Genomic DNA, 25239 nt, shown 5'->3' on the forward strand with positions numbered 1-25239 from the left:
ACCATCGACTCAGCACAGGGAGAGCAAGCCCTCACCTGTTCTTAAACACAGTGACCTTTTCTGTGCCACTGAATTTTCTCTGGGACTTGAGTCAAATGAGGCGAATCTCCTGCTACCACTCTTCATGCCTGGCTCCCGAGATCACCCACTCATGGTCCCACATGGTCACTTTGTTCCCTTTGGCTCACACTGCCTTTTGTTTAGTGTAGAAACACCAGGGAGCAAAGCAGTGCTATTGTGTGTCGTGGGTGTGAAGAGGGACAAGAGAAGGTAAGAGCTGCTCACTGGTATGTCACCAGCAAGGCAGTGCTCGTGGGAGGCTGTCCTGCCGCTCTCGGCCTCTGGCCACACACTCTCTCCTGTTGATTTTAAGATTTGTTTAAGATGGAGAATTTGTTTTATTTTCCATCTTTGTCCCATCAGCATTCTGTGAAGTCCAGTATTTTGTAGCACTATCGTAAAGTCATGTCTGTGGTGATCGTGAGCTTACGTCCTTGTGGATTGTTCTCACTCCTGAGACTATTTTGAGGGCCTGATGTGGTTATGTGGTGATTAATTTATATTAAATCCATTGGCCTTGGTGGTGACAAGGGCTTGAATAGGACCCTGCCTCTCTTTAACCAGAGCTGAGTTCAGCTGACCTAAACAAAGGCTCAGTCAGTAGTGTCTGGCTGTCCCTCTGTCAGAAGCTTTCCACAGCTCACAGCAGCCTCAGCCTGTACTGGGGCTGTGGCAGAGGCAGAGCAAGTGTTTGGCCTGTGCTGATGTCCCACAGAGGAGAGAAGCATGCAGATGAAAGTTTGCTGAGTTTGGGGGAAAGTTTGTCAAAACTTAGGTGGAAATTCACTAAGCCTCCCTTTCCCCCATTGGTGAGCATTAAGTAACAATATTCATTAAATACCACAGAGAGGCTGTGTAATAAAGAAATAATCCTAGGCCTAGGTGGCTGCAGTTCTCCAGAAGAGCTGAAATTGAGAATATAATTAAAGATTAAAACATTGTTTGCATTCTAGAACATGGAGAGATCTTTTCTCTCCATTGCGGGACCATATTAATAAGGAGGAGATCAGTTTCCAATAACTGTTGCTGCTGAGGCTCAGTTATTAACACCCGTTACGTCTGAGCTTCTGACTCAGGACTTCTGTCCTTCTCCTCCAAGACTGGCTAGCAGTCCCAGCCTTCCTCAAAAACAGCTTGCATGGGTTGGGGAGACGCCTAGAGGGTAAAGGGTCACTCACAAGCATGAGGAACAGCGGTCAGAGCTCCAGCACCCATGTAAGGAGAGCCCACTGTATGCCCATGTGTTTGATCTCCGGAGCGTGAAGAGTGTGTTGAGATAGCCAGGGTTGCCTTTATAGGAATCTCAAACCCTGCAGCCCCCTGCTCCCCTCTCTTGTAGACGCAGTAATTTTCAGTTTATTCCTTTTAGCCAGTTTGCATGCAAAGGCAAAGATATAGATGGGAACTCTCTCATAGTCAGCAATGTTTATAACTGTGGCTGACAGGCCACCTCAACCCAGGGACAGATAGGAAACTGATGCATAGCTGGCACCTGGTCTCCAGAGCTTTTGAGGCCAGTCTAGACACTTAGCCTCCCAGGGACTAGGGCGACTCCAGAGCCTTCCTCCACCTAGCCCTGCTCCGTGGGCTGTAACAGCCCAAACATTATTTCACTTTGTGTTTGCCACTGCTTGCACCTGCTAATTTCCCAGTGCTATTGAGATAGACTGGGAAAGCATTTTGAGGCCAAGGGCGTGGAATTGGCTGCTTCTGGCTCTCTCCTCTGCTCTTTAGAGTCTCTGTTTGAGGAGAGACAAGCCTGTAATTGTTGTTAGGCTTATATCCGTGTGTTGTTGGCAAGTAGAGGAGGAAAGAGACTCTGAGTCTCTGAGGTGGAGGAAAGGCATGATGTGGTTCCTGTGCAGAAGGGAGTGTCCTCTCCTCATCCAGTAAGGCCTTAAGCCCAGGCTTCTCCGCGGCACCTAACACACTCTCCCAGTCACCCAGTTTCTCCACAGTATCTCAAGCACTGGTATGTACTTTTCCTGGCTGATAAGGCTGAGAACACTTTTCTCTGTGTCTCTGTATCTCTCACTGTCTCTGTCTTTCTGTGTCTCTGAGTGTTTGTGTGTGTGTGTGTGCAGAGTAGAGTTCAACCTCTGGTGTCCACCTAATGTCCCCCTTTGTGGAGTCAGAGTGTTTTCCTGGTACCTGAGGTACTACTGATACTCTTAGGGTACCTGGCCAGTTGGCTCTTGACATCCTTCTGTGTCTTTCTCCCCAGTAGTGTGATTATAAATATGAAACATCATGCCCAGCTTTTTATATAGGTGCTGGGGATCGAACTCAGGTCCTCATGCTTGTGTGGCAACTACTTTAACTACTGAGTTACCTCCTAGCTTCCCAAGAATGCTTACGAGACATTTTTAGATGTGATCACAGTACCCAGGACTCACAGTGAACCGTAGCTGTAAGTCCTGAGTATTTAAGTGGCTAGGAACCAAGGACAGACAGAGAGGGTTGTAGCGCGGAAGGTGCGGAGGTTGGGCTTGGAGCCTTCCACAGAGGGCTGGGCCCAGAAGCCAGTCTTAGCATACTGTGGAAGAGCAGGCCCTTGGGGCCAGCGAGCAGGGCACAGTGGTATATTAGGAAGATGAATCAAGTGGCAGGTTGCAGATGAATAAGCTAGTCCTTTGTAGCTGTTTAAAAGATAATTGGTTCATGTTACTTATCTTTTATCCCCTCTCTTTGGGCAGGAAAAAAGTCTCTGGGAGAAATAAACGAGGAATCCCTCATAAATATTAATGCAAAAATCTGTCCGTGGAGAATAAATATAGGGACATTTTGTTTTAAATGCTCTATATCGTTGCGATTCATTAGCATATATGTTGTAAAGCCGCTGCTCTTCACTTGAGAGAACTGGGTTCCACTCAGCTAATAGCCACAGACCAAACTCTAACTTGTCGGGACTGCAGTGCTTGAAACATACGGCAGAACTTCGCTCCTTGTTTCAGCCAGAGGGGTTCTGGTTCCTCGAACTCAGAGGACTGCCTGTCGAAGGGTGCCTGATGTTCCCAACCCCCTTCCCATCTGGCCTCTGTTGGGACCTTTGATTCACTCTCCGTGTACTCCTGTGTCCTGTGTCCTTTCCACTCAGAGCGGGTGAGGTGTGTGGACAGCCAGGCCAGGAGCATCATGGCACAGAAAGGACTTGTAAACAGAGGGAGAGAGGAACCATTCCTCTCAGGGCATACGCAGCTTGAGGTGCTCACAAACCTCAGGCAGAGTGATGGATGGGCCACATTCACTTTAAATAGGCCAACATCCTGCTGCCAAGCATGCAGTCAGCATACCGCTGCTGTTGGAGTGGGGGTCCTGAGACCGTCTTGTCATGTATGGTGCTGCTGGGCTGCCGGGCTCTCTTACATTTGCCTGTGCTTATATGTTCGCCCAAGCACTTATCTGCAGATAATAGAAACTGACTATTGAATCTCTTGAGTCCAAGTGCAGGTTTCCATATGAGCCCGAGTATGATAAGGCCTAATCCATGTCTCACAGTGGGAGAGCAGCGTGCGTTCTTCCCAGTTTCACACACAGAAGACTCTTATTGCCACAGATCTTAGGAACCTCAGCATGCTTTAATTTTTTTTTAAATCAAGTTAGAAACTGCTTTTTCACTTAGAGGAGTCCTTTCCAGCTTCTCGCTAGCAAGTCTAGGCTGCTGGCATGAGCCAGGTAAGGGTTCTTGGAATGTGAGTTCTGGGATGCTTCAGAGTGGTTATCTGAAGGTCTCAGACTATGGTTGACTGCTGGAATCTAAAGCAGCAGACAGTAAGCCATGGATGATGGGAGCTATTCTATCTGAAACATTTATGATAAAATGTTGGGACTCTTAGGGGAGTGCTCAAGACAAGTGACAGGTGGCACGGGGGACCACCCAGCTTTGGTGACAACTGTCACATCCTGCCCCATTGACCTCACAGAAACCTGAAGCTGTTAATGCCCAGCTCTGGTCAGCATGGGCACCTGCAGCCCTCAGGGACAAGCTTTGGCCCCAGCACTGCCCCATCCTGAATTTGTCTCAGACTACATGTAACACAGACATGAGAGACTCTGCCTTCTGTAGATACTGAATCACAGAGCAGTTGCACAGACTAGGAAACGGTACCAAAGAACCTAGCCGTTATACCCGGAGTGGGATGTTCAGCCTGCAGAATCAGTTTAAAATGATATTTCATTGCGCCCTCTAATTGCATTTCTCCTTTACAAGGTGATTTTATCCAGGAAGACAGCTGTCTGCTGTGGCTATTACATCACTGGCCATTACAGGGCAAAGGAAGAAAAGAATGGGTGGTTCCTAGATGCATATCAGATAGGCTCTGGTCCTTTTAAAACATGGCATCAAGGTTGAGTCACAACGAAGAAAGCTATGGCTTCGTTATGTGTTGAATTTTGCTTAGTACAAGTCTTCCCAAACAGCAGACTTGATAAAGTAATTGAAAGTAAAGGGTATTTGTTTAATTATTTTGCATAACAAAGAACTGAGCCTAGGATTTTTAGCTTTTCACACCGTAGGGTTCCCAACTAAAGCCTGGTATGAGTGAGACTCTGAAATGCTTCTGTTCTGCCTGTGCTGGAAAGCATTTCCTGTGATCTCCTGTGGTGCCTCTCTCTCTCTCTCTCTCTCTCTCTCTCTCTCTGCCATACTGGCCATTAGTAAGCTATAGGCAGAAGGAAGTCATGAAAATCTCCTTGTAGCATAGAGGTGGTGGAGACACAGAGAGCCAGGCTTTCTTCTTTTTTTCTTTTCTTTTTCTTCTCTCTTTCTTTGTTTCTTTCTTTGTTTCTTTGTTTCTTTGTTTCTTTCTTTTCTTTGTTTGTTTGTTTGTTTCTTTCTTTTCTTTTTTTTTTTTTCCGAGACAGGGTTTCTCTGTATAGTTCTGGCTGTCCTAGAACTCACTCTGTAGTCCAGGCTGGCCTAGAACTCAGAAATCTGCATGCCTCTGCCTTCCAAGTGCTGGGATCAAAGGCGAGCGCCACCACTGCCTGGCTAAGAGCTAGGTTTTCTGTTCACTTTCAAAGAGTCCAGAAACTCACAGGCCCACTGTGAGATCCAGCCTGAGGAGGCAGTGCCTGTATCTCAGCTGGAGTCCCTTAGGGCAGAATGGACTCTGGTCTTGTGGCACCAGTTCACCCAACACTCAGTACCAGCCAGTAGATGGACACACAGGAGTTCTCGGCAGTAAAAGATACTGTTTGCTGCCCTTGTCATTTTGACTTGTAGCTTGCTGGGACATAAATCTCTTGAATTGGGTCTAGTGTGGAAACAATTGGATATTTTCCTTCTGTCTGGAGGCGTGGTATAGAAGCAGGGGCAGTGGGCAGGACCAGTCCTTCTCCTAGGCACTCAGACAGCTGGGCCAGGGAAGAACAGGCTCCCAAGTAAAGGGGAGAGATAGCCAGAGATTGGAACCATACAGGATACTTGGGAGAGAGACTTAGCATTCTGGTAGTAACAGCTGCCAGGAGGATTCCTGCAGGTACCTGAGATCCTGAGAACTAAGACAGCCACTGCGATGTGGGGGTTCTCCAGGGGGTGCATATGGAGAACCGAGAGAGCGAGCCTGTCATATGCAGTGGATAGAGCACTGTGAGGAAAGCTTGTAGGGCTCACCGAGGCAGTCATGGGGTCTGCTGGGTTCAGCTCAGGAGTCCAGGGTCAGGGCTCGTCACCTCCTCATTCAGTTTAGCCTGTGACTACAGGAAGACGGGGCTCTACTCTTTCTCATTCTTCACTGTGCCACTGTATATAATACTCACGTACTCAGTCTGTGTAACCAGACATGCTGCACTGCCCTGTGGGTATTAAGAATTAGTATATTTATGAAATCACAAGTACACAATTTAGATTTTTAAAACTAAATGCGTTTGTTTATATACGTGTGGCAGTTTAGTTTATTGTAGATTTAATGTGTATTTTTTCTTTATAGCCATTTAATAGCTATATTTTATGATAAATCATATGTATTTAAATTGTGAAATAATGTATGAGTACTACTTTGCAATAATCAAGAAGATGAAAATTATTTCCCACCTCAAATATTGCCCCATGTCCCTTTATCATCCCTTCTGTAAATTAGTTTGTATTTTCCAGAACTTTATGTCTGTGAAGCCATACAACATATACCCTCTTTTTAAAAATCTGTTGTTATTACTTGGCCTGACCATTGAGATTGAGTCTGTTGTTGCATGTAAACAGAAATGATCTCATTTCTGTTTGCTACTGTACAGTAGTCCACTGAACATCCCACAGTTTATCCCTTTGTCTTGATGACACTTGGGTTGCTTGGATGCTGTGAATAAAGCCATTCTGACCTTTCACATACCAGGCTCTGCATGGACAGGCGCTTCTGTTTTCCTGTATACGAACTTTGGATCACCGTATCTTGGTCACATCCACAGATATATGTTTAACTTTTTAAGAAGTTGATGAACAATTTTCTTTTTTTTTTTGATATATTTATTTACATTTCAAATGATTTCCCCTTTTCTGGACCCCCACTCCCCGAAAGTTCCATCAGCCCCCTTCCCTCCCCCTGTTTTCCCACCCAACCCTTCCCACTTCCCTGTTCTGATTTTGCTCTTTACTGCGTCACTGAGTCTTTTCAGAACAAGGGGCCACTCCTCCGTTCTTCTTGTACCTCATTTGATGTGTGGATTATGTTTTGGGTATTCCAGTTTTCTAGGTTAATATCCACTTATTAGTGAGTGCATACCATGATTCATCTTTTGAGTCTGGGTTACCTCACTTAGTATGATATTCTCCAGCTCCATCCATTTGCCTAAGAATTTCATGAATTCATTGTTTCTAATAGCTGAATAGTACTCCATTGTGTATATATGCCACATTTTTTGCATCCACTCTTCTGTTGAGGGATACCTGGGTTCTTTCCAACTTCTGGCAATTATAAATAGGGCTGCTATGAACATAGTGGAACATGTATCCTTATTACATGCTGGGGAATCTTTTGGGTATATGCCCAGGAGTGGTATAGCAGGATCTTCTGGAAGTGAGGTGCCCAGTTTTCGGAGGAACCGCCAGACTGATTTCCAGAGTGGTTGTACCAATTTGCAACCCCACCAGCAGTGGAGGAGTGTTCCTCTTTCTCCACATCCTCGCCGACACCTGCTGTCTCCTGAGTTTTTAATCTTAGCCATTCTGACTGGTGTAAGGTGAAATCTCAAGGTTGTTTTGATTTGCATTTCCCTAATGACTAATGAAGTTGAGTATTTTTTAAGGTGTTTCTCTGCCATCCGAAGTTCTTCAGGTGAGAATTCTTTGTTTAACTCTGTACCCCATTTTTTAATAGGGTTGTTTGGTTTTCTGGAGTCTAACTTCTTGAGTTCTTTATATATATTGGATATTAGCCCTCTATCTGATGTAGGATTGGTGAAGATCTTTTCCCAATTTGTTGGTTGCCGATTTGTCCTTTTGATGGTGTCCTTTGCCGTACAGAAACTTTGTAATTTTATGAGGTCCCATTTGTCAATTCTTGATCTTAGAGCATATGCTATTGGTGTTCTGTTCAGAAACTTTCTCCCTATACCGATGTCCTCAAGGGTCTTCCCCAGTTTCTTTTCTATTAGCTTCAGAGTGTCTGGCTTTATGTGGAGAAACTATCATTATTTGCAGATGACATGATAGTCTACCTAAGTGACCCAAAAACTTCCACTAGAGAGCTCCTACAGCTGATAAACAACTTCAGCAAAGTGGCAGGTTATAAAATCAACTCAAGCAAATCAGTGGCCTTCCTATACTCAAAGGATAAGCAGGCTGAGAAAGAAATTAGGGAAATGACCCCCTTCACAATAGCCACAACAGTATAAAGTACCTTGGGGTGACTCTTACCAAACATGTGAAAGATCTGTATGACAAGAACTTCAAGACTCTGAAGAAGGAAATGGAAGAAGACCTCAAAAAATGGGAAAACCTCCCATGCTCATGGATCGGCAGGATCAATATAGTTAAAATGGCCATTTTGCCAAAAGCAATATACAGATTCAATGCAATACCCATCAAAATCCCAACTCAATTCTTCCCAGAGTTAGAAAGAGCAATTATCAGATTCATCTGGAATAACAAGAAACCCAGGATAGCTAAAACTATTCTCAGCAACAAAAGAAATTCTGGGGGAATCAGTATCCCTGACCTCAAGCAATACTACAGAGCAATAGTGTTAAAAACTGCATGGTATTGGTACAGTGACAGGCAGGCAGATCAATGGAACAGGATTGAAGATCCAGAAATGAACCCACACACCTATGGCCTCTTGATCCTCGACAAAGGGGCTGAAAACATCCAATGGAAAAAAGATAGCCTTTTCAACAAATGGTGCTGGTTCAACTGGAGGTCAGCATGCAGAAGAATGCGAATTGATCCATCCTTGTCTCCTTGTACTAAGCTCAAATCCAGATGAACAATTTTCTAAAGAAGTTGTACCACTTCATATCCCTAGCAGCAGGGTTAGAGGGTCCAGGTGTTCCATGCCGTCACCCTTGCAGGGGTCTAAACACAGAGCTTTGTCTGTGTTTTCTGTTCCTTAGCTTTGAGCTTTTGCCGGCTTCCTTCCTGGGTAGCTGTGATAGCTGTGGTCTGGAGTGGCTCTTGGTGGTAACAGGCAGCTAGCAAGTTTGCTTTGATTTTTCTTTTTTCTGCAAAAATACTAATTTTTGAGCCACTGATGTCTAAATTCATGCTATTCTTGCAATTCTTTTTGCTTATTTGAACTTTGTTTGTTTGTTGGAACCTGTTTTTCTGTGTAGCCCTGGCTGGTCTAGAGCACTATATAGATCAAGCTGGCCTCAGGTCTGTGGTGAGCCTCCCACCTCTGCCTCCTGAGAGCTGCAATTTTGAGGGCTGCTATGCCTGGCTTCAGTTGACATTATCCTCACTTATTTGCACTAAGTTCCACTTTGTGTTCACTTTCATGATTCAGAGAAGAAAACCTGATGCCCACCAGGCTGGATGCTGGGTGCTGAATAGTCAGCAGGGGAGTGCATATCCCTACAATCAGAGTAAGGAAGGCCTGCTAAGCAGACACTTCCCCTGCTCACCCTGTCTCTCACCTTTCACCCAATGACCTCATTGCCCAGTGACCTCATCCATATCTGTAACAAGATATGGGTCTCAGATCGAATCAAAAACAACTTAAACTACGGAGAATATACACATGTGTGGTCCCCAGGTTTCTCTTGTACAGTGTGCAGAGAGACTCCTAAAGTGCCATGCATGCGTGTCCCCAGGTCTCTTTCCCAATATGTTCTGGAGCTTGGGCACACCATTGGAGGGCTGTGACTCTTGGCTTTAGGGAGACCTTTTCCAGCTCTCCATGTGGTAGGTAAATCTGAGGATTTCTTGCCATCAGAGGGAATCGCACGACATCACAGCGCTCTAAAGAAAATAGCCCTGTAATTCTCTCATGGACTTTCAGTAACATTTACTTCATTCTTACCAATACATGGTGGTTTCTAAGCATGGTGGTTCTGGAAAGCCCTTCTCCTCATTTGGCACAAAACAAAAAAGGAAGTTGATTTGAAGTATGAAGCAGGTTTAGACTTGGGCGTGTTGGAAAAACTGTAACGATGAAATTATGTAGTACATTAAGTTGAAGCTACCAATTGCATTTTCTCTCTCCTCTAAACCTCTTCCTGTCAGTTGACATGAGCCTTACCCCACAGGCTGGGCACAAATCTGACTTTCCATATAACGTGGGCTGGAATAGGTTTTCTCAAAACTATGTTTTTTGGCAGATTTTTCTTTTTAACAAAAGAACACTTAGAATTTAGAGGTCCCTTATGACCAATTAATTCAATGCAGTTTGTTCAGCAGACATGTAGACACTATGCAGAACTGTCCTTACCCCAAAGGAACTTCTGTATTCTTGAGGAAGCATATTTGGGGCACCATGGAACTCAGACTAGAAGAGCCAGGAGGCATCTCTTCCACCTTCTCCTATGTTAGGGAAACTCTGGCTGTAGAGTTCCTGAGGTTTCATTAGAATAGCCCTGCTTGCACACACACACACCCCACCCCCTTCTCGCAAGTAAGATGGATTAGGAGAGGCAGACAGAGCCGGGATATAGAACACAGTTACATCTGTCTTTCCCCGTGATTTTGCATGGTCTCTGAACCCTTCCTCTGCTTTGCTTTGCTGTTCTTAGAGGTCATCTCTCCACTTGGTGGAGACCTGTCTGTGAACCCAGTGTCAAACCCTCGCCTCCAGATTCTTTACAGGTGGAAGGGCCTGCCTCCCTCTATTGCTGAGCTTTATGCTTCAGTATGCCTGGTGGCCCTGGAGCTTTGCCTGGTGCGCACTGTTTTTTGGCAGAGGCAGTACTTTATCAGCCAGGATGGACATACTTCTGTGCTACAAATGAGTCTAGATTTATAGCCTTAGATTCCAAGGTGTGAGATGACAGCTCACTGGCCACAGCCAGTCAGCCACAGAGGGAAAAATGAGTCATTCTGAAGGTACAGTCACTCTCCTCAGCTATAGGCGCTCACACCCTGTCCACAGTCTCCCTGATGCAGAGCTGGGTGTGAGGATTCTGACAGCTCCACTTGCTAGCTGTCCAAGGCATGGGTGCTGAGGTATGGTGTGTTTATTTGGGAGTCAGTGCTTGGGAAAGGAAGGAATAGAATAGGTCTAGGCTGTGGGAGAACAGTTTGCCTGCATCCAAAGGGGCCCTGATCTCCTGGGAAGTGTCTGGAGCCAGCACTCAGCTGGAGGCGCCCTTCTGTATCCTGCCTCACTCAAGTCAGACGCTGCAGGCTATACTGCAGTGCAGAAGGAGCTGGACAGCTGGAAGCCAACTGCCCCCACAGCTGGCCACAGGCTGAATCTCACCAAGCCTGCTCTGTAGCAGCCTCAATTCTGGTACCATACAGTGGTGTTTCAGAATGCTAGTCACTGATTCTCCACCCCCCAGAAGCATGCTCGCACAATCTCCAACACGAGTGGTGAATGCCGTTGCTGTCCCTGATACCCTTAGCTGCAGAGCTGGCCCAGGGAGGCACACAGCTTCATTCCTGCCACATCTGAGCCCCCATTACCAGGCCCCTAGGTGCCTAGAGTCACAATGGGTGAGTATACTAGGACACTGTGAGGTGTCCTGGATTCCACCTCATTCCACTGCCTGCTTCTCAGAACCAGTGTTGGGGCAAAATGATGACACCCCTGTGTTCCCACAGGTTCTAAGACCAGGATTGCAGAGTACCCTGGAGGCAGCCATGCCATGATACAGTGGAACGGCATCCCCCCTGGTCAAGATATGTGGTCAGAGACCAGGAGAGGGCCGCTCCAAGTCTCTTCTGAGTGTAGAGACTTTTCTCTTGGTCCTCTTGACTCCCAGACCTGTGTATTCTTTCCTTCAGAGGCACAGCATCCTACTGATCCTCTCTGGTTTGATTGCTATCCTGTATCTTGGGGGATGGTACCTTGTCTTTGCATAGTGCTGTCTTGGCACCACAGACATCATTCTAGTGAGAGTAGATTGCTAGCCCTCTAGGATAGAAGATATTCTATCACCAAGCCTTACCAAGCAGATGTTGGTTGGCCTCCTTGAGGAGTCACCTGCCTTGGCCACTCAGTATCAGTCTCTCTTGCTGGCAGATATTGGTTGGTATCAGTAGCCAGATCACTTCAAGATGGATATGTTCACATTCAGCCCATTTCTGCCACCATGGCCACCTTGAGTGGATACACTGAGCAGACAGTGGACTGGGAGTATTTCTTCTCGTTGCCCAGTGCCTTTTCCTTGAGGGTTGATGACAACATGTAGGCCCTTTCACCCTTTCCATTTCCCATGTGCCCATGTACATGTCTACTCCTGTCCTTGTCCTGACTTACTAATCTAAGTGGCCACCCATGAGACCATGTATCACATAACCTTTGCTACTACTCTGTTTGGACATACACCATCTGTGCCACTGGAGCCACTGGGCAGTTTCCCCCTCATTGATGATTTTGAAGCCAACCCCATAGCTGACATGTGCATTTGGCTGGTTCTCACGTAACAGAAGACTGATCCGTAGGCCAAACTTGGGCCCTTTTTTTCTTTTTCAGTTGACCACTTGGGATTCCTTTGCTCAGACATAGATGATAGTCTTGGGGTGAGGGCTGGCACAGCCATGGTGAGCTTTACATTGTGGAAGAGGGCAGGAAAACTCTCCCAAAGAAGAAAATCTAAGCTGTGTACAGTCTGTAGAATATGAACTGGGCTTGATTCTGTGTTTCATTGGGATGAGGAAAGAACATGCATTCACTTTGAAGTGGTTTTGCCAACCTTCAGTGGTGACATTCACAAAGGTGCTCCTCCACTGATATGGTGTGTGTAGTGAGGCCCTCTGCCTGTGGGCTGTAATGATCTGCAGTCCTCCAGAAGCCATTTGGTTTCTGCAGAGGTCAGACTAGTGAACAAAACAGATAAGGTGAAGACCAGTTGTCCACACCCTTGAGAGTCTTCAAGCAGACACTGCTCTCCAGTATTGCAGAATTGCTTCTGACACAGTATGAATTGGGAGTGCAGCAGTGGCTGGTCAGACTGTTTGGTCTTCCCTGCTCTAGTGGGTTTTACCCATAAAAGACGCCATATGGTCATTGAGTAGACTGTCAGGTATGTCGATCTGAGTTTTATCCAATCTGTGTAAGTACCCATGTGTCCCGCAGGTCTCTCCGAATTCATGTCAACCATGGTTGGCTCTGCAGGGGGCTTTGAGCTTGAATGAGATGGTTGTCTGCTGGCTACACTCAACTCTGGTGCTGGAGCACCAGGATTCGTTCCCCTCAGTCCTCAAGACAAGGGTTTGTGCTTTGTTTGACTCTATCTCCCAATATGGCAGATAGTGTTTGAAACAGAAAGAAACTTTCCATAGAAAGCAGCTCAAGAAACTGCTGTTTATTAATGGGTTTAGGTTAGACCCTGGGGATAGAGCGAATCCTTGGTCTTAGTGCTTAGGATATGTGGTAGATAAAAATGAGGAAGGATCGGCCCAAACTGCACAGCTTCTGTATAGACTGGGACTCAGCCTGGCATTTCCATTTATCTGTATGCCATGTTCCCCAGCCTCTTTGAAATCACTCATTTTAATCCTTTCCTTTGTCAAACAGGGTGACGATAATGGAAACATAGCTCACATCATGTCCCAGATGGCAATCACTAAGTGTTAGCTATTCATATGTCATGGCAACTATTATATGTGGTGGCAGCAGTATGTCCCAAATGACTTTTGTGAGTACTGAGTGTCTCAGGATTCCAACAGAGAGCTGTGACAAAGGGTCCACAGTAGAGTCAGGCCCTTGTGCCTTTCTTCTGTGCAATCTCTTTTCAAAGCAGGCACCAAAAGAAAGACAGTGTAGATTGAAATGTTCGTTAGAACTTGGCAGAAATCCAGTCCCTGTTTGCACATACATGGTGGATGAAAATGAAGGATCAGTCCAAAAGGCACAGCTTCTGCATAGACTGAGTCTCAGCCTGGAGTTCTGGGTGCTATATCCTCTCCACACCCACAACCTGTAGAAAGATACCTGCCTGTGTGGACAGTACCAAGACTGTTCTGTCTCTTTCATGTACACCTGGGCCAAGCCATGTCTTCTCCCTGCACATGTGTTTACTCAGTGTATACAGAGTACAGTTTTCCTCCCAAATAATGCAATTAAAAGTAATGTCATCAGTGTTCCCTAGATGAACTTCTGAAAGCTCGCCTAACAGACAATTGGAGTAAATGTCTCGGTTGCTTATGATTAATGAATCATGTCGGCACTGAGAAACCGATGCACGCCTTCCTGAACTTCAGAGGAAAATTAAATCCTATTTTACATGTTTTTATTCAAAGTACATGTTATTATTCATTCACATGTTGTGTGTAGTGCCTTGAGATAGCAAGGACAGACCATTTACAGAGTCAAGTGAAGATTTACCTGTCACGCTGGAGTTTAGCTCAGGTCCCTTTCTGCAGTGTGAGTAGGAAGCCTGCTTAAAGGTGTGTTTCTTATTTCTAACAGTCAGTTAGAAATTAGTCCGCTTTGAATCTCCACAGCAGCCAATGCAATTAGCATGCTTCTGCCTAGACTCTAAGGGGTTCCTGCTGGGTTCAAGGATATGGAAGGAACAACTCTGCTGTAAAATGTCACTTCTGAATGGTTGTGGCTGAGGGTATGCCTCCCTCAACAGGTGCAGACTTAGGTCTCTCGTGGCACCTGCAATTTGAAACACAGCTGTACTTTACCAGCACGCGTCTGTTGTTTTGTATGGCTGCCCCCAAGATATTTGGGTACAAGTCGCAGTTAGGAGAAACTGTCAGTAGTTGTCTTGGAAAGGGAAACAGCCTCCTCTTGCTGTGTTCTGGGTTATGACTAAAAAGCTAGGCAGGTCTTCTTTGAGAGCTTTATCTCACACTCAGGTTTCCCATTGTATCCTGTGGCCATAATACCGATTACACTGATTAATGAATTGACCACAAGTGTATATGGATTTTCCACCCATGTCTGATTAGTGCACAGAGTTATATGCCCTTGGCTATGAAGAATTTATAATCTGACTGAAGGACTGTTTTGAAATGCAGGTAAGAGAATATCAATTCCTGGTGATTTGTATAGACTGTCTGTCATGAGCGCGTTGTGAGCTGAGGTCCTGGGAGAGGGTCAGCAGCCAGCTCTACTGCGTTAATGGAAACCCTAGACCTGAACAGCACCTGCATTTCCTAGGCAGGGCAGACTTTGAGGCCACAGTGCATGGAGTCAGGGTGAAGACACTGCCCTCTCGTAGGTGACATGGGAATCGATGGCCGAGTGTGCTGTGGGATACGGGCACAGACCCAAAAGGGCAAGGACATTTTGACCTCTGTCTCCTCGGAAAAACTTAGAGGATGCTCAGCAGACTTTTGGGGTGAGCCTGCTATGAAGTGACAAAGATCTTGGACACTAGCAAGATGATCTTATGGCCACACAAGCAACATGCACTCTCAGGAGCCTAGGCCAAAACTCTCAAGGGAAGATCAAAGAAGAAATCCACATAGAGACTTCTGCACAAAGCAGCTGCCTGCAGGAGCGTCCCATCAGGGTTTACGTCCAAGACTGGCTGAGAAGCTAGGGCTGCACCATGGGTGTTTTATTGTGGAGTCTCTTCAGGCTCCACATGGGCAGAAATAACTGTCAAGAGCTCTGACCCCTTCAGACAAGAGTGGAACTGGGCTTTGGAAAAAGCAGATTTCCTGTAGCACGGGTGTGGGGAGGAAGTATTGGGGCCGCTGGGCAGGACAGCAGAGAAGATCAAAGGTGGGGCTTGTTCTGTGTAGGTCGGAAAGAAAGAAGGCAAGCAGACCAGTGCGCTGGTGTGGGCAGCTGCGGGGCTTGGTGGCTGAATTCAGGATTTGTTGGTGGCAAGCTGAGGCCCGTCCCTACTAATGTAGCTGTTAGCAGCTATGAAGACCAACAACAGCTCTCTCCCTTGAATAGGCAACCGGGACTTGGTAACAATGTTTGGGGTTTGCATTGTCCTTTGCAGTTTAGTTAAGAGCATTTATGCAGTGGGAAGGAGCAATGAAGCAAGATATCAAGACGTGTGAGATTGTTAGAGCTGCCTGACAGGAGTCTGTTGTGACTTTCCCTTCCTTGTGGGAATGTTTGAGCATCTCTGTAGCAGAGAACTGAAAACACAGCAAGTCTCAAAAAATGTGAGTGGCCCTGGTGCCATGGAACGGTGCATATTAGAGAGTGGTGATGGTAAATTCCACCTTCTGCGTATCTTACCACCGAGCAGTATCTAGTCGACTGGCAACAGGGCCTGCTGCTATCCTCTGGACACAAGCAGGGCTTTCTCAGGAGAGGGCCTGCTGCCATCCCGAGAGGGAGGTCCCAAATCCTAGAGCAAAGTCAGTCTCCGTGGTGTGGGCTCCCATCCCTCCCTGCCAGGCCTGTTCTCAGGTTCATCAGCACACTGTAGAGCTCTAGTCCCTGGTGCTTCGTCCACAAAGCACAGAGCATTGTGAACTTTAAATGAGATGAAGAATCGTTTTATGAATGCACCTCCAAGGGCATCCATGAGAGCTGTGTGCAGTGAGTGGTTTAGTGTAGAGGTGGCATTGATGCATCAATTATTCTTAGTGGAGAAGTAGCAGACAAAGACTGTCCCTATACTAACATCATTTTCTAGACTAAAAAGGTACAATCACAATGTTAGAGAATTTTAAAAGAAGAAAAAAAACAAACAAACTTGCAGTTTGCTTCTCCCCCGCCCCCTTTGGAGATAGGATTTCCCTGTGTAGCCTAGGCTAATCTTAAAATCACTGTATATCCCAGATTGGCCATGAACATTTTGCCTTAGCCTCCTTGTACATTGTGATTATGGGTTATGCCACCATGTCCAACATTAGTTAACTCTTTTTTTTTTTTTTTTTTGAGGTTTTTCAAGACAGGGTTTTTCTGTGTAGCCCTGTCTGCCTGTCTGTCCTGGAACTCACTGTGTAGACCAGGTTGGCCTCAAACTTGGAGACTTGCTTGCCTCTGCATCTTGAGTGCTGAGATGGTATGTGTCGCCACCACCACCTGGCTTATTTAACATTCTTAATATGATTTTACCTTTTGATTACTATGTTTACTGCCTCAGTGGAATCCAAATTAATGAGATCTCCTTGCACCCTATCCAACAGGGAGAGGCCCAATTTCACGCATAATTCATCCTGACTGCTCATAGCATTTTAATTGTTTGCTAGTGTGTCAAAATACTGTTCTCCTGACAGTTGGGACAATATAAATAGGAATCAAGAGGAAGTAGAAAATCAAGTAATCTACAAGAAAATAAGAATGCCTTTGAAACACCTAAAAAGCTGGCATGCTAGACACTTGCTCCCTGACACTGTCGGCATGTTGTTTTGGGAGGCTGTGATTTCTCTAAGTCAGAATCTGCTAAGGATGAAGCCCCTGAACCTGAAGCAGCCTACAGAGAGCTGGGTCCTTCCTGTCAGTGCTCCTCACTGAGCAGATGTCCCACCTGCTTTGGGGACACAACATACCCGAGGAGTCTCCTGCCGGGTGCACCCCACAACTTTCTACACAGATTCATCTCTATCCTTTAGCTTACGCCCTATTTTAGTAAAGCATCATTAAACTGTTGGGGTTTGCTCCAGCAGCTAGTCCTCACTGCTGGCACGTAATAATCTTGCCCTGAGGAGCTTTGGAACACACAGAAGACACCCTGGAGGATGTACTCTAGCCTTAGACTCTCTACTTGCACATTTAGTTAAACAAGAAAAAGCCCAAATCTGTGATGCACCCACATCAGTCATAGGAGGGACTTGCAGTCAGGGCAGGCAGTACAGAAGATTATAAAATTGTCCTGTTCATGACATCTAGTCAGACCAGCAGCAGTACAGTATTTGGGAGGAAGTTCCACCCAAGATTCTTTAGCCTCAGCTCAGTATTATTTATTATTATTATTATTACTATTATTACTATTACTTCATGTCCTCTAGGAAAGGGTCATGAGTCTTCCTTGGAAAATACTAACTACTGAGTCACAAAGTACAGAGAGTGGAGGGATCCCCAAGGTGCTCCAGTTGAGCAGGTCTTTAGTGCCTGCTTGTAGGGTAGGAGATCAGCCTAGTTACTCCACAGTGGAGCAGGTCTTTAGTGACTACCTGTAGGGTGGTGGATCAGCCCAGTTACCCCACAGTGGAGCAGGTCTTTACTGACTACCTATAGGGTAGGAGATCAGCCCAGTTACTCCACAGTGGAGCAGGCCTTTAGTGACTACCTGTAGGGTAGGGGATCAGCCCAGTTACTCCACAGTGGAGCAGGTCTTTACTGACTACCTATAGGGTAGGAGATCAGCCCAGTTACTCCACAGTGGAGCAGGTCTTTAGTGACTACCTGTAGGGTAGGGGATCAGCCCAGTTACTCCACAGTGAAGCAGGTCTGTAGTGACTGCCTATAGGGTGGAGGATCAGCCCAGTTACTCCACAGTGGAGCAGGTCTTTAGTGACAGCCTGTAGGGTAGGGGATCAGTCCAGTTACTCCACAGTGGAGCAGGTCTTTAGTGACAGCCTGTAAGGTGGAGGATCAGCCCAGTTACTCCACAGTGGAGCAGGTCTTTAGTGACAGCCTGTAGGGTAGGGGATCAGTCCAGTTACTCCACAGTGGAGCAGGTCTTTAGTGACAGCCTGTAAGGTGGAGGATCAGCCCAGTTACTCCACAGTGGAGCAGGTCTTTACTGACTACCTGTAGGGTGGAGGATCAGCCCAGTTACTCCACAGTGGAGCAGGTCTTTAGTGACAGCCTGTAGGGTAGGGGATCAGCCCAGTTACTCCACAGTGGAGCAGGTCTTTAGTGACAGCCTGTAAGGTGGAGGATCAGCCCAGTTACTCCACAGTGGAGCAGGTCTTTACTGACTACCTGTAGGGTGGAGGATCAGCCCAGTTACTCCACAGTGGAGCAGGTCTTTACTGACTGTCTGAAGAGAGTGGATTCCTACAGGAGGCACTGGGAATATAACTGTTCTAGCTGATGGGTTCTAATGGGGAATTGCAAGGCTGTTTGTCCATTTAAATGCACAACCAAGGCTAACTACGGGTCAGAGATCACATTATTATAGGATGTGGAATCTTCACTGCATAGCCAACCAGCACTCAGGGTTAGTGAGCTATCTTATTTTGTTTAGGAGTAAGCAATTATGTATGGTTAGCAAGAACTCAAGACTTAAGGGTCTGGAGTGGCTCTGTGTAGTGGCTGTTCAGTATGAAAGCATAAACCCCCGAGTCCAGATCCTCAGTGCCACATAAAACGTCAGGTGCAGTGGACACAGGTCAGTTACTATGCCAGGGAGGCCAAGGCCGGAAGGTTCTCAGGGTTGGCTCCAAAGATAAGGTATAGAACCATCAATGTAGAGGCCTGATAGCAACCTTTGGTCTCTACTACACATAGACACACAGACAGACAGACAGACAGACAGACAGACAGACAGACAGACAAAGGCAGGCAGGCAGACAGACAGACAAAAACAGACAGAATTCAAGGGTTTTGCATATTATATAAACCTGGAAAAAACCTCCATGTGTTAAAAAGAAAGATGATACAATGTGACCCCCCCCCCTACCAAGAAAACAAAAGGACAAAGGAACCCAGTACCGATGTAAGCCTGGCCATAATCTGATGCCAATGGATAACAGTGGGATTAGTTTCTCACCAAAGGAAAAAGAAGCTGACAGCCTCCAATAAGGCATTGCCATGCGTCACATGCTGTAGATGGGCACAGAGGCAGATCCTGTGCCCCTGACACAGAAGACTTTTGAGGGACCCTATCTATTAAGTTCAGAAGACACAATGTCAGTGGTCAAGAAAGGGACAATTTTGCAACTTCCAGCAAGAGAGTGACATCCACAGGAAGTCCTGATGGGCCAGATTACCAGCTGTGTGGTGGGCAGGAAGGGCCAAGACTTACTTTAGGAGCCCCTGGCAGGTCAGGGTGACAGAGACTCCCACAAGCATGAGCATAGTTTTTATAATGCCTCCCTGGATCCATCCCATAATGTCTCCCTGGATCCATCTCATCATTAGTGTGCTGCCACCCCTGCAGAGATGCTATCCCTCAGGGTCAGAAGCAGCTTCTCCAGGCCCTCTGCAGACCCCTTCTCTGCACTGACTGGCTTATTGTCTTATGTCCTGTCTGTTGGCATAGTTCTGTTTGAAAGCCGGCCCTTGTCTTGGTCACCGCTATAGCCCCAGAGCCTGGAACATGCTTGCCAAACCTCTGCTGATTTAGGAAATCCTGCAGGTACCTGCTCTATGCCATCTGTTGTGGGAACTCTTGACTACACTGGCAGTCTAAGCATAGACCCTACCTTCTAGCAGAGAGCACATGATCAGTAGGTAGCATGCGGCATGCTGGGAGGAGGGCAGTGCCTCAGGGAGAGTGGAGCTGGCAGAAAGGGCCCAGAGAAGCCAGCCAGGGAGAGTACCTTGAGGTGGTGACGGAGGAGCAGATGGGGTGCTAGCCGTGCAGCCCTCGTGGGGAAGGTGTTTGAGACAGGCACGCCAAGGACAGGGGTATTAATGAGGTAGGTCGGGGCCTTGCACACCAAGCTTGGACTTCCTCCTGAGACTCTAGGCCTGACACTGGCCCTGCTCTGACGCCGCCAGACTAGTGTCTGGATCAGCTGAGTGAGAGGAACTGGGGCTGTAAGTGACCTTGAGCCACTCATCCAGGCAGCTCTGCCATGGCGGTGCAGACAAGAGTCCTTGTTTTATCCATTGTTTTGAGGTGGACAATATGTGCTACTCTCGATTATTAAAAAGTCCATTTAGAACATTTATTAGCACAAATGAATTCAATTATTTCAAATATAGAAGCAAAATATTGTACAAGATGAAAATATATGATATAATTAGACTATTAATGAAGACATTCACATACCTCTACATGATTGAAAATGAAAGCTTAACAGTCTCGAAAGGATGGTGCTAAATATTTACATATCTGTCTGAGGCTCACATTTTAGATGCTAAAAATACTCATTGTTAATGATGGAGGAAGGGGTAGGTTTAAAGAAGTATTATATATTTGTCACACCAAAGTCAGAGCCACTTCCGGCAAGTCTCCCAGGCAGTCTTTGAGATAGAAGTACTGCTGGAATCGGAGTGGACTCTCCGCTCCATACTAAAGGAACGTCCGTAGGATGGCAGCATGCTGGGGAAGTCTGCCTGGAAGGTGGGCCTCTGGTCTCTACATTGTGAAATCTGTGGAGATGTGACAAGGAGACAGTGCATCAGAGTGCAGTCTGGGGGAAAGGACGAATGGCAGCCCGAGCCTCTCCTCCCAGGAAGGCCTGCTTTGGCTTGCTTCACATTGTTCATGCTTTCCTGCCTCTGTCAAACAGTGGTGAATAGAATAGAGGGGTAGGGTTGTAAAATACAACAAGAGAGAACGGAATGACAAACTTCATGCTGTCTCTAGTTCTGCAGCAAGGTCTCTTGGGAACTTACCAGCGCTCAGTCCTCTGTCCATTGTATCACCCCCATGAGATGGGATGGTAACACAGTCATCAGGTGATTAGTCTGCTTATTAAAGTAGAAAAGGGGACTGGAGGGTTGGTTCAGCAAGTGAAGCACTTGTCTTGTAAGAGTGAAAACCTTGGTTCAAATCTCCAGAGCTCATATAATGCCAGGCATAGTATGCACATCTCTAACACCTGTGCAAGGGTGACAAGATGGGACACAGGGTTGTTCTCAGAATCATGCAGGCTAGTGTACAAAGTCGAAAGCTAATGATCCTTCTCAGGGTAAAAGGCAGGGACTGACTGCTAAGGTCCTCTGACCGTCACATGTATGCCTTGACACGTGTGGGCTTGCGCTCACATGAGCAAACAAATCATACATACACATACATGAGTTGAAAATAGAAAGGCTTTGGCTTAGTGCAGTGATTGGCAAGCCAAGGCTCACTGGTCGTGCTTGCTCAATACAGTTCTGTGCAGGGCCATGTCCACTCATTTGTAAGTCCAAAGAGACTACACAGAGGTCAGTTTTTGCCACAGAGGTCATGTGATCAGCAAGGCTAAAAGTATTTGCTCACTGGACCTTTAAGAAAAGGACTGTTGGTCCTTGGCTTAGAGGACCAGTTCTGGTGCTGTGTCCTGGGCCCCCGTCCACAGCCCATCTCTTCCTGGTGTAATGTGATGGTGGGGCACTGTGCGCCCCTCATGATTGAGACCCATTGCTCGGGAGGACTCGCTCACCCTGTCCTTGATAGCACGCTGTGATTTACTAGTGATTCCCACTCTGGTCTGGCCCAGGCAGCCAGCCATTCCTCTGACCTGGCCACTTGCTTGTTTACCATAGCTCTTTTACCCTGTGACCTCAGCCCACTTCTGCCTGTTGTGGCCACAGTGCCCACTGAGCAGAAGAGCTTGGCTTCTTGGGTGCATGCTGGGGCTCCAGGGCTTTCAGGGGAGCAGAAGGAAAGCTTCTGAGGGCCAGTGCTCAGGCTGGGACTGGTGCTCCGTGCCACTGTGCTCTATTAGTCAGAACATTGCCAAACCTTGTCCTGTGGGCCATCAGCTGATAGACATCAGCACATGGAAGAGTGCACAGAGTGTGCAAGACGTGGTATTTGCTATTTGTGTGGACATTCTGTATGTGGGAGTGGGCCTTTCCCCAGGTGACTTTCTACTGATTGGAATCCTCTTTCTCTAACACTTCGAAATAAAGGAGGAAGGAAATGGGGTCAGTTGTTAAATTTGGTTGGAAATCTGAGGCCTGGTTTTTCTTAGAAAGTGTGCCAGTCCCTCACCTGGCAGTGTGCCCTTCTTTCCGTATCTCTTGCCGTCTTCAGCAGTAGCATGGTGACTCGGGGCTTGCAGAGCTGGTTATGTTACCAGTCTTCATGTTGCCTTCCTACCTCACATCCTGCTTTGCTCTGTCATTGTATTAGTGTGTTAACTATCTTCTTGCTGTCGTGGATACCAAAGAGCCTCAGTATGTACAAGAGTGTACACACACATGTGCGCACGCGCGCATGCACGCGCATATACCCTCACACACGCACACATACACACACACACACTCTGTCTCTGTCTCTGTCTCTGTCTCTCTCTCTCTCTCTCTCTCTCTCTCTCTCTCTCTCTCAAAAAACACACTGTAAATCCTGAACCCTTCCTGATGCTTCTCTCCAACGAGCAATTCCCTCTCCAGTTAGTTAGGGTTGGTGCTCACAAATGGCTACATTTTAAAATAAACCCAGAGAAAGGAATCATATCATCTGTGCCTCATGTGTGTGTCTGACTTCTTCATTATCAGAAGGGGCCCAGACTGCAGCTGTCTGAATGACTGGTGCCTGTTTTGAGTTTAGCCATCACTCAGGGCAAGCGTTGGAGATAGATTGTAATTTAGCCAAGACAAATAATAGTTTCGCTTAAAACTTGCAACAGTGCTGTGAATGAGCAAGGGTTTATACAAGGTATGAGGTAAGTTTCATGCAGTCACAGTGTGAGTCCCAGCCAGCAGCTCTGAATCGCCTTTATATTTTGGGTAACAAATTTGGTGGCATTCTTTTTTGCAATTAGGAGCCCTGCTGCTTGGAGATACTCATCCAGATTGAGTTGGGATAAAGAAAGTTATGCTGATTTCTCTCGCTCTCTCTCTTTTTACAGTGTCTAATCTTTGCTTTCAAAATGTGCAAATTCTGTCAGAAAACTTGGGTGACTGAAACTCTTCCCCCAGGGTTTCATTTTCTAATCTGCTCCATTGAGCCATTTCTTCCACTAACAAGGACTTAGACAGCACTGGGCTGTCTGCTGCCAGCTGCCATCTCTGTCAGAAGGCACTGACTACCAAGCTAGCCAGCAGGGAAGAGGTTAAAGAACCTTTTCCAAAATGGGACCAAGCAGGCAAATGTGTTCCAGCCCCTGTCCAATAAGCAGTTAAAATGCTTTTGAAGACGTTTTCCATGAGAATGCGGCTCACAGATGATTGACTGCTGTGTGCTTACTTTTAAGAACTAATTGGAAAGCGGCTCCTGTGCCTAGTGGGTTCCTCCCACCAGTGAGGAGTGCTAAGATCTTCTGTGCCTCTTACCTGTTTGCCCTGAGGTCCCTTTTGTTTCACAAAAGAGGAAGGGCAGGCCCATGAAACTGCTCGCTGCTGCTGTGCCTGCCAGTCTATGCCTGCCAGCCTCCTTTGAGCCTCCCTCAGTGGTGGAATCTCTCAATCACACAGTCTTCTGCTGATTGCAGGAGTCCACCATTTGGGGTCAAAATCAGGTGTGCTCTGAATAAGAGGAACAGTTTTGCCTGCCCCAGCATTTGAGAGCTAATGAGCGGGGTGGCTGGTTTGTTTCCAGAGCAGCATAGTGCTTAGAGCTGAGGCTCTGGCCCAGCCCTCCTTTTCTCCTCTCTCCCCTCCGCCCACGCCCCTTCTTAAAAGCCGCTTGCACAGTGTGAGCTATGTTCTTGTTAGTGATGTGTTTATACTTTTGAAAACTCACAGACCAAAAACCATTTAAAGAGACAGTTAAGGTTTGAGACTGTAGTTCTTAGGAATTTGTATGGTTTCATTATGTTTTAAATAAAAAACAAAATGATAATTTAGGCAAAGCACATAGCCAGGTTTTAAGAACCCAAGAGAACCTGTAGGTTCCTGAGATGGACTCCACCCTCCGTCCATACCCATTAGTCTTCTCTGCCCATCTCTCATGCCAGGTTCTGCACTAGTTGTAGAAAGAGCCCAGTCCAGCAAAGTGTCCCGTCCAACATTGGTGACTTCGCTGTTGGGCAGTGCATGGAGTACTGCATGGACTCTCCATGTCAAAGCAGGGAGGTTCTCACTGAGGGGTGGGCCCCTCGTCTCTTCACCCAGCAGTTCCTTTGTTGAGCACCTTCTGTGTTTCAGCTCTGCACAAAGGTGGCAGCAGACAGAGAATGACCAGAATCCCCTATGTTGTCTGCCTTCATTAGAAACATTCAGATTCTTTTAGAGAATGACTTTTAATATTCAATGGCATTGTAGTGCAATGGAGCTTAGTTGAAAAAAATAAAATGATAGTGGTTTTTGTGTATTTCTAATATATAAAATAGGATTCAGAGTTTGACTTAAATTCTCAGATCTGTCTCAACTGAAATCAGATTTGTACAGGTACCCTGGCTTCTGAGTGCTTTCCTTGTATTGTTTTGTAAAATGAGGCAGAGAGGAGGGTGTCAGATCCGTGTTTGACCTAGCATGGGTGGACTTGCGCCCAGCCCTGTGTGTCGAGGAGGGTCAAGCAATGCCTACAGAGCGCCCGAGCCCCAGGGTGGCTAAGGGAAAGTAAGCAGTCAAGGATACGAGTAAGGCCCAACCCTGTCTCTGTGCTACAAGCTTGTGCCCCAAAGTGTCACCAGGCAGCTGCGCTTCGCAGCTCTCTGTGTGCGGTTGGCTGGTTGCTCATTCCTCGTGTTAGAAGGACGTTCTTGTGGCTTCTCTGCAGTGAGGAGGAAGGCCAGGGCGCAGAGCTCATCTGCCGTGTTATAGAGCCAAGAAAACTCTCATCCTAAAGGCTCTTCATGTTCAGACTGTGGACCCCCGAACAGTGGCTGTCCCCATCTCTGCTTGCCTGTGTGTCACTGTGCTCAGACCTGTGTAGAATGGCTGTCTTATGTCTAGGCAAAGTCGCTTCTCTTATTACCCTGGCATAAGGTAATTACTTTACTTTCTT

At 46.7% G+C, this 25239-nt stretch overlaps 1 protein-coding gene across 2 annotated transcripts in view; it reads left to right on the top strand.

Moving 5' to 3' along the window:
* Med27 (mediator complex subunit 27) overlaps positions 1-25239 on the top strand; it is a 177058-nt gene that overhangs the window by 69415 nt on the left and 82404 nt on the right. The gene's annotated exons all lie outside the window — the stretch shown is intronic.

This window comes from Apodemus sylvaticus, chromosome 5 (genome assembly GCF_947179515.1).
Source record: "Apodemus sylvaticus chromosome 5, mApoSyl1.1, whole genome shotgun sequence".
Lineage (NCBI taxonomy): Eukaryota > Metazoa > Chordata > Mammalia > Rodentia > Muridae > Apodemus > Apodemus sylvaticus.